Source organism: Myxocyprinus asiaticus, chromosome 19 (assembly GCF_019703515.2).
Source record: "Myxocyprinus asiaticus isolate MX2 ecotype Aquarium Trade chromosome 19, UBuf_Myxa_2, whole genome shotgun sequence".
Lineage (NCBI taxonomy): Eukaryota > Metazoa > Chordata > Actinopteri > Cypriniformes > Catostomidae > Myxocyprinus > Myxocyprinus asiaticus.
The window spans coordinates 47,785,406-47,795,076 of NC_059362.1; the positions used below are offsets into that span (position 1 = coordinate 47,785,406).

The following is a 9,671-nucleotide window of genomic DNA, read 5'->3' on the forward strand; positions in this document are numbered from 1 at the left end:
TTCAGTTTAAACTGCTCTCGAGTAAAGTCCAAATCCCCCCAAATAATACTTAAGTATAGTAATGAAATATAATTGCTCAAGAACTTTACACCTTGCGCTCCACAATATCTCTGGCAACAGGTTGGACTTTGTTGAAATCAATATTTTTGTCATTGCCAGGACTGGCCACAGGAGACTTTTGTATCTGCTACCTCCAAGCAATCCACACTGACCCTGAAAAGCCTGTGACAAAACCCTCTGATGAATTTGTGTAAATATATTAAATCAAGGAGCCATACTTACACTGTCATTTACCAGACACCTTTACCCAAAGGGACTTGCAAATGAGGAAGTAATTCATCATATAGCTATTTATTCAATGCTAAGATGGTCTCAACAGATCAGGTGGAGGTTGGAAGCTCATTTCACCACAGAGGAACAGAGAAAGTGAATGATCTGGAAAGGGAATTTTTTTGCCTTGCTGCGATGGAACCACCAGACACTGCTCGTTTATTGATCACAGGGAGCCAGACCATCTGCAGTGGCTTAGGCGCAGTAGCTGGGAGAACGGCCAATGGAGTGCTGCAGAAGTTTGATTTGACAACAGCGTGGACCAGGACCTCTTCAGCATATTTAGACAAGAAGGGTCTGATATTCCTGATGTTGTAAAGCACAAACCTACATGACAGGGCGATTAAGAAGATATGGGCATTGAAGTTTAGATGGTCATCAAACACTTCTCCCAGGTTCCTGGCTGTCCTAGTTGGCTTAAGTACTGCTGAACCAAGATTAATAGTGAGGTTGTGGTCAACAGATGTGTTGGCTGGGATTACAAAGAGTTCTTAAGATATGACAAGTAAAGTAGAACATATGTATATAAACTGAAATTGCCATGCTTAATAAGTTAGAAATCCATTCTGTAATGTGACCCCAGGTGATCAAAGCAATGACATGTATAAAAGGAAATAACTTTATAACTTTGCATGTAGAGAAGGTTCTTATAAGCTATGATACATTGTTTTCATTTAATTACTGTAAACCTAGATTTTGCATGTTTTTTTTTATTTATTTTTTTATGTATATTCATTATGAAAAATTCCCCAAAAATTACAAAATCACCAGTAAACTATAGTGATGGGTGTTTTTGCTTCATAAAGCTTTGAAACTTTTACAAATCATTTGTTTTGAACCAATGCTTCAGAGCCTGCATCAAACTGGCCAAATCACATGATTTCAGCAAGCGAGGCTTTGTTACATCACACTGTTTCGAAATAGTTTAGAAATGTTTCGCGTTACACTAGGGAGTGTTGATCCCACAGCGAAACAGTGAAACCCTGAATGAGTGTTAAATGCAGGCATTAACTGATCTCAAGTCAGTTCAGCAATAACCTAGGTCTATAAAATCAGACTGATTGAAACAAGTTGCTGATTTGAATTTAGTCATTTTAATTTCCCTGTTGATTACCTTGAGACTCAGGGGCCATTTACACAACATGTTCAACTAAAAACAGAAAACTTTTTATGCGTTTTGGCTGTTCGTTTACATGACAACAGCGTTTTGGGGTATGAAAATGCAAACTTTTGAAAACGGTTTCAAAGTGCATGTTTTTGAAAACAATGCCATTATCGTCTCCGTGTAAACATACAAAAACACGAATTTGTGAAAACGATGACATCATGCGCACGCATATTATGTGTTCAGTCTATAGGCATGCGCGCGAGTACTTCGAAACAATGTGCGAGACATTCAAAACTACAATGGCGGACTACAGGACTGTGTTTGTGCTGCTCAAGATTTTCACGGATCCGTGTGAATGGGGATCGTTTTGACAACGTTGCCGTCTGTACGTGAAACTTTTCAAAAATGCAAAGGTACATCGTTGTCGTGTAAACATACCCTCAGAGTTTCGGAAAGCTTCATTTCTGCCATCACTAGTAAAGGTCAGTTAACGCTTAAGAACTAATAAGAATCACCTTGTAAGCTCCCACTTGTTCAAGTCTGGAGTACCATGATTGTTAATGAACAGGGAGGGGCCGTCGTTAAAAAGCTACAATCTATAGAGCATAAAAGGTCAAAAGGATCCAGTTTAATAGTGTGATCAGTAGTGGAGCAATGGCAGAAAGTATGGGTAGACTGTATCTTCTAGCACTTTTTGGGTGGTTTTGTGCTATCTGTCATACTGTTCCACAGTGGAGTATTCGGTCCAAGGAGCCTCCAGCTGCAGTCTTCCTGCAAAGTCCACAACAAGGGGGGAATTCTAGCTCAGAATCCTAAAGCTCTTGTGTTCCAGCCAAACGATCAGGGGTTTATACCTCAGCAGGATCTACAACGACGACGACAACAACAAGGGGAGATTCCAGCCCAGAATCCACAAGCTCTTGTGTTCCAGCCAAGTGATCAGCAGCTACCTCAACAGGCTCTGCAACAGCAGACTCAAAAGTTTCCACCTAAGCAGCCTGTGTAACAGGCAGAGCTTCTTGACAAGTGTACTGTAGCTGATTATGAGCAGATCCAATGTGGACAAACTGGTATCAGTGCTGTGGAGTGTGAAGCTATAAATTGCTGTTTTAATGGACAGCAGTGTTACTATGGGAAAGCAGGTAAGGATGTTGAACCAATGTAACTTTCTATATAAACTGGTTATCTGTGTTAATGTGCTCTGTATCTTACAGTGACTGTCCAGTGTATTAGAGATGGCCAGTTTGTGGTTGTGGTGGTTAGAGATGTTACACTTCCACAGCTAAGCCTGGATACAGTCCGTCTGTTGGGTAGAAGTGACCCACCATGTGCTCCAGTTGGGTCCACACCTTCCTTTGCCATCTACCAATTCTCTGTCACAGCTTGTGGCATATGGTGGGTATTGGTGATTTTTAGACTTGCTTTGCTTGGAAAGGTGTGGATGTTAACCATATGTGTTTGCAGGAGGACCATGGATATGTAGTGTATGAGAACAGAATGACATCATCCTATGAAGTGGGGATTGAACCATTTGGATCCATCACAAGGGACAGTCATTTTGAGTAGGTGATCTATGCTTTAGCTTAAATGCTAACTTTTGGCATATGCTACAAGCTCACTGTTTGTCAGGCTTCTCTTTCAGTGTAGGTATTCTGGCACTGCTGTTTAAGCTGTGGTTGTAGAGCTTAACACCGTTCCTCCGCCTGTAGCTGCTCCTGGACTGCTCCAAGTGACACTTAGGCTGGCCAATGGAAAATGTGTCCCTAAAGGATGTGCTGAAGTTAATGTATTGGTTATCTTGATTGCTTCCTCAAAAGTTCTGTTATTAAGTAATTAAGTGTTGTCCTCCTGCAGAGAATGCAGCGTTCACATCCTTCTACAGTTATGCGAATGACCTAGTCACAAAAGTCCTGTGAGAACCTGTGTATGTTGAGGTGCACATTTTGGAAAGGACTGACCCAGAAATTGTTGTGACACTAGGACATTGCTGGGCAACATCAACCCCTGATTCCCTCAGCCTACCTCAGTGGGACCTTCTAGTTTATGGGTGAGTATAACCCCAAGAATCTTAGTTGGTCTGTTCTGAGCTAGCCCTGACGGTCCCCGTGCCTTCAGATGCCCTTACTTACCAGGATGATGTTACCTGACAACATTGGTTCCTGTGGATGTCTCCTTTGGTCTTCAATTCCCAATGCACTATAAGTGCTTTTATTGTAAAGGTGTTCACATTTGTGGGTCCAGCATCACTAGCTCCTCTGCAGGAAACTGTATGATTCCTACATAACCTTCCTTGCAATACCTAAACCCTGAATATTGCACATTTTAATGAACGCTATGGTTATTCCTCTTCTTGTTCAGGTCTTCCACTATAGTACAGCAGTGTGCTATCCCTCTTCCACTGGCTCCTGTAAGCAGAGCTGCACCAGGTAAAGTGAGTACTTCACTTAAATGAATGGCTTTAGGATTCTGATATGTAACCCCTACACCTTACAATTCTCCTTTATTTTACAGGAAGGTATGTTCATGTCAAGATGACTTCTAGTGGGGAAACTGGTTTCTAGTCAAGAAGTTACTCTGGTCATGTCTTAATAGCTTTACCGTTTGAGACCAAGATGAACATTTACAGTCTGGTGTGACTTCATGTGTCCATATACAACTGTGAAATGAATTTTGTGTGTGTGTTTTAAATGAACATGATGGCTTTATATATAATACATAAACCAAAGATAATGCTGGTTGCAGAATGGTACCTAAACATGGTAGTCTTGCATCAAAGTACCATGATATTGCCATCTGATACCATCCGATATTGGAATGTTGTTTCCAAGGGGTGCTCATACAAGGAATTTGGCCTCTGAACAGAAGCTTGCATAAATGCAAAAGCTAGACACAGAATTACAGGATAAGATGAGTAGTAAATTTATGTGGAGTTATACAGGAATGTGCAAAGGAAATTTTTCAAATGTGTGAGATTGTACAGGTAGAAGTACAAATATGAAAAATTTGAATTTGCGTATGGAACACATGGGTTTGTATAGATGGCGCACATAAATAAATATTACATGCACGTTTTATATTGCACCATAATGTTCCATGGTTTTGATAAATGTAATGTCTAGTCTTTTTAGATGCTTTGTCTATGACAGTATGCTCCATGCATCTGGTTGAACAAAAAGCTTTTGTGTACTGACTTTTTCCGTTGAGTACTTTAGGTTTGCTGGCTATGTTTTGAGTAGCTTGCCAAACACTGGTTATCTTGCCAGATGTTCATACCAGGATGACCATTACCTGACCACACTGATTCCTTTGGATGGTTCCTCTGATCTTCAGGTCTCAACCCACAACAAGCACTATTGTGAAGGTGTTCACATTTGTGGATCTGGCATCACTAGCTCCTCTGCAGAAAATGTTATGATCGCTATCTAACCTTAAACATACCTGAACCCTGAATATTGTGCGTTCTAATGAATGCTATGGTTGTTCTTGCTCAGGTCTTCGTCCACTGTAGTACAGCAGTGTGTTATCCCTCTTCCACTGGCTCCTATGAGCAGAGCTGAAACTTTCCCTCTTGTTTTGCTCATGGATTTGATGTTACAAGTTTTGTGCTACATCACCCTATCTGTTGACGCTGATCACACATTTGCTCATTTAGAGCATGTACTGTAAGCTCGAATGAGTTTCTGGGAGGGAACCTCTTCAGATCTGTCATTCTTTGGCAGCGGGAACTTCTGCATCTGCACTGATCTCTCAATGTTTACACAGAAGAAGGGTCTGGAATTGGATATTTCGCCCTTGCCTGTTTGTAGTATTCCACTTGGAGTTTCTCTTTAATCACAGTGCTCTACCTGTGTGTAGTAATCCACATGTTGGTGACTAATCAAGGCATGTTTACTCAAGAGCAGATAGGGCCAACCATTTAGGGTAGATGCAACATCACTGAGGCTTTGGGTGACCATCTATTTTCCCTCAATACATGTCAACCTAATTGGTTTGGATTTATTCACACACACACACACGTGTGTGTGTGTGTGTGTGTGTGTGTGTCTCGAACTGGCTCCTCCGGCTAGTCTTTATCCCCCTCCCGGCTGATTAGGACAATTCGGTGCCAGGCGTGCGTCCTCACGGCCCGGCCACGCCTCCTCCTCGTCACAATTATCATTGTACTATAATAGTCATTTTTACTATTATTGATATTAAAAAATTAGCAGAGATTACCATACAGCAAATACTACCATGATGTCTAAATACCTTACTTTGCAATTTAAATATCTTATAATCAAATTTTCAAATGGTCCCGCTTGCCATGAGCAGTATTTATGCATTTACCCATGCGCCACGCGCCATCGCACTGGCAACTATGGCAGCTACTTTGGGCTGATTAACTGTATAAATCCATGTAAACATCCACGTTAAGTGTAAATGCCTTTTGCTGTGCCGTTCGCGTGATTGACAACTGGAGCGCGAACAGACAGCATTTATGCCCGTGCACAGCGAGGTGCGCCTGAGAGATGTGTGGGCGCGAGGTGATCGTATGGCGAATAATATATATTAATATAAAGAGTAAACATGTCATCTAATGTACATTATTGTATATATTTCTTATACTTTAGTATTTTTCAACTCCAATACAAGCTGGGTAGCGTTTCTGGGCGCATCGCACCCTCATCCGACCAAATTATCATAACCTACATGTTATAACAGAATATTTAAATCATCCACAGAATCATAATTTCCACTGTGTGCAGTCTCCTGAGTTAAAATAATATCACCTCAGTGAATTATTTAGTAAATAAAGAATTCTTCAACTTAATGGCAAAATTCTGTATAAATGAGTACATTTTAAAATGTATCTGTATGTTTTGCCTCTCTATATGTTTTTAATTTATTTTTTTTATCAAGTAATGATTTGTCAAAAAGTAATTTAATACATTCAGCATGAAATAAAACATTGCAGGAGTGAAGGAAGCAGTAAACTCCCAACTCGTACGTCTTCCCTGCGATGGATTATAGGCAATTAACCATCATTGAGTGTACATCAAATGTGCAGGAAAATTATTTTTTCTGTTCACAAAATGTATCAAGTTCGAAAAAAATATGTATATATTTCCTTTCATTGAGTATTAATGGAGCAACATAATTTGTGTGAAAAGAAATAACAACAGAAGGTTGTTTTGATTAAAATTCTTTTTTCTTTTTTTTTTTTTTAAAGGTGGCACACACTTGGGGTAAAAGGCTCACAAAATTGGGGTAAAAGGCCCTCACACTTGGGGTAAAAGGCTCACGCACTTGTGGTAAAAACCCCTCGCACTTGGGGTAAAAGGCCCACGAACTTGGGGTAAAAGGCCCACGCACTTTGGTAAAAGGCCCACGCACTTGGGGTAAAAGGCCCACGCACTTGGGGTAAAAGGCCCTCACACTTGGGGTAAAAGGCCCTCACACTTGGGGTAAAAGGCCCACGCACTTGGGGTAAAAGGCCCTCGCACTTGGAGTAAAAGGCCTAAACACTTGGCTAAAGTTAGTTTTGGCCCACTCTCGCCTGTCTCTTATGGATATCTGAGTCTCATATATGCCCTAATTAATGTACAGCTCCAACATGTAGGACAAATCAGCCCGACAATGGACGGGAGCCAAGTTTGACCACTAGCTAACGTCCTGGGCCCTCGAATCAGGTTTGGTTCAGTGCTAGGGTTGCCTCCCATCCTGTAAAATACGGGATCGTCCCGTATCGAATCAATACGGGATGCGATTTGTCCCGTATTTAAGCTGGTCAGATGGCGTCACGGTGAAATCGTTCCAGATCGTTAAATTAACATTTATAATTTGCCTACGGTGGGTAAGGGACCATCTGAAAAGTCCAAACATTGTGCTAAAACATGCTAATACAGTGGAGGGTACGGTAAGGGACTGTCTGAAAAGTCCACAAATGGTGCTAAAACTGTGGATTTTTTTTTTCTATATAAATGTTCAATAATATCAAACAATGTATGAATACAATCACTGAGTCATAAAGACAAGTACAGGTGAAGGAAGAAAAAAAAATAAGTATAAACCAACCAAAATGTATACATAAATAAGATAAAGGAGACAAATAATAGAAAAGATAAAAATAAATATATTTTTAACATATAAATTATGTATTTTTTTTTATATAAGTCAGGGGTCAGGAAAGTTCTCATTTCAGCTTATAAGAAAGGATATACAATTTTTATTAATAACGCATATTAACTCAATGCATTTATACACTCATTTAAGTGTCCCTTATTTTAAAACTTCAAAAGTGGCAACCCTATTCAGTGCACAAACACAATCGGGCGATCTCACTCCGTAGCTCAAACTGGCTGCGATCTTCCCCATAATTTCACCCATTTTCTGCCACTTAGAGCATTTCATGTGGAGTAGACATGCCTTTCTCGCATCTGTGCTGTAGTGTGAGATGAACTGAGGCCGGACCTGTTGCCATGATGACAGACCCACAAGAGCCAAGGCGTTTATAACATCCTCTTATAGTTTATTTTGTGATTATGACTGTACATTGTTTTGTAAATGAATGTTCATTATACCATTTATTACATGGCTACTTACCATTAAAAAAAAATGGGTTGAATTTGTTTACTACGGTAGCCCTGAACCGCACTGTGAAAAAAAAAAAACATTTAATTAAAATTTTCAAACATTTTATTTTTTTTATTTTTTTTTTACTTTTTTTTTCTAAAAAATGTTCTCTCTCCTCAGTTTTTTTTTCTCAAATTTTTTTTTTTCTGCTTAAGAGGTAACACGTGAGAAAAAACTGTGTTTTGCTTGCTAGCTAACAATTTTCATGCGGTACCAACCTCTGCCACCAATACGTTTTGCAATGAATGTTTTGCTAATGTAAATGAAGGAAAGAAACATATATATTGTTTAAGAGTCTACTAATACATGAGATCCCACAATTAAATTAATATACCTCAGGTTACATATGTTTCATATGTCATTCGTTCTCAAGTGTAACAACGGGAGTTATTTCCCACCTGTTCCCACCTCTATCTGTCAGTGGATCACCAGCTTTCTGACAGCCAGACAGCACTGGTTCCCCCCAGGGATGTGTGCTCTCCCCACTACTCTTCTCCCTGTACACAGATGACTGCACCTCCAAGGACCCCTCTGTCAAGCTCCTGAAGTTTGCAGATGACACCACTGTCATCGGCCTCATCCGAGATGACGATGAGTCTGCATACAGAAGGGAGGTTGAACAGCTGGTTCACTGGTGCAGTTAAAACAACCTTGAGCTGAACACACTCAAAACGGTGGAGATGATAGTGGACTTTAGGAGGAACACCCCAACACTGTCCCCCCTCACCATTCTAAACAGCACTGTGGCAGCAGTGGTGTCATTCAGGTTCCTGGGCACTACCATCTCATAGGACCTGAAATGGGAGACCCACATTGACTCCCAGCAGAGGTTGTACTTCCTTTGCCAGCTGAGGAAATTCAACCTGCCACAGGTGCTGCTGATACAGTTCTACTCAGCAGTCATTGAGTCTGTCCTCTGCACTTCAATAACTGTCTGGTTTGGTTCAGCTATGAAATCGGACATCAGAAGACAGTTCAGACTGCTGAGAGGATTATTGGTTGCCCCCTGCCACCCCTTCAAGAACTATACACTTACAGAGTGAGGAAAAAGGCTGGAAAAATCACTCTGGACCTCACTCACCCTGCCCACTACCTTTTTGAACTGTTGCCTTCTGGCCGACGCTTCAGTGCACTGAGCACCAGAACCATCAGGCACAAGCAACGCCATTCATTCTCCTTTATCATCCATCACTCGAGCTCCTCTGGACATTATCTGGGTCACCCTCATCTGACCTGCCGGGTCAGAACCTTTGTGGATGAGTCGATTGTTTTCTGTGGCATTCAGTTAATGTAACTGTGATGGAAGGTCTCCAAGGAGAGTTGATGTTTTGGGCTGGAGGAGAACAACAACTCACAGTGAACTGCATCACATCCGTGAGGTGTATCAAACACACATTACACATTTAAACACGGGTCTGTTTGAATTATCATTAATAAACATGAGCTGCCTAACTGAAGCAATGATGCTTCTTGGCAGTTTATCAGGATGTAGACTAGTGAGATAGAGCGGAACAGATTTCTCATTTTGCCTTGATTAGCTAAACACAATTACATTTGTGTGGTGAATATACTGTATATTATTTATTTGATAATACTTTACAATAAGGTTACATTCATTAAT

The 9,671-nt window shown here is 40.7% G+C and overlaps 1 pseudogene; it reads left to right on the forward strand.

Moving 5' to 3' along the window:
* The first annotated feature begins 465 nt into the window (after positions 1 to 465).
* On the forward strand, positions 466 to 4,027 carry LOC127409998 (zona pellucida sperm-binding protein 4-like; annotated as a pseudogene).
* The last annotated feature ends 5,644 nt before the right edge of the window (positions 4,028 to 9,671 follow it).